Genomic DNA, 214 nt, shown 5'->3' on the forward strand with positions numbered 1-214 from the left:
CCATATAAGGAGTTCTACCCTTCATGACGTCATGAAGAGCCACGATCGAAAAAAAACTTTCCGAAACTTGTAAGAAACCCGGAAGTGTGTATTTGGCACATAAATACTCTGTTATACTTCCAAATCGTTTTTTTAAACTTTGGCCATGAGAATCCAACTCTTTAACAGTGTAAACAACTCTGATTGTATGAAACAGCATTGTACCCCCCCCTCC

Source organism: Sinocyclocheilus anshuiensis, unplaced genomic scaffold (genome assembly GCF_001515605.1).
Source record: "Sinocyclocheilus anshuiensis isolate Anshui unplaced genomic scaffold, SAMN03320099.WGS_v1.1 scaffold964, whole genome shotgun sequence".
NCBI classification, from domain to species: Eukaryota; Metazoa; Chordata; class Actinopteri; order Cypriniformes; family Cyprinidae; genus Sinocyclocheilus; species Sinocyclocheilus anshuiensis.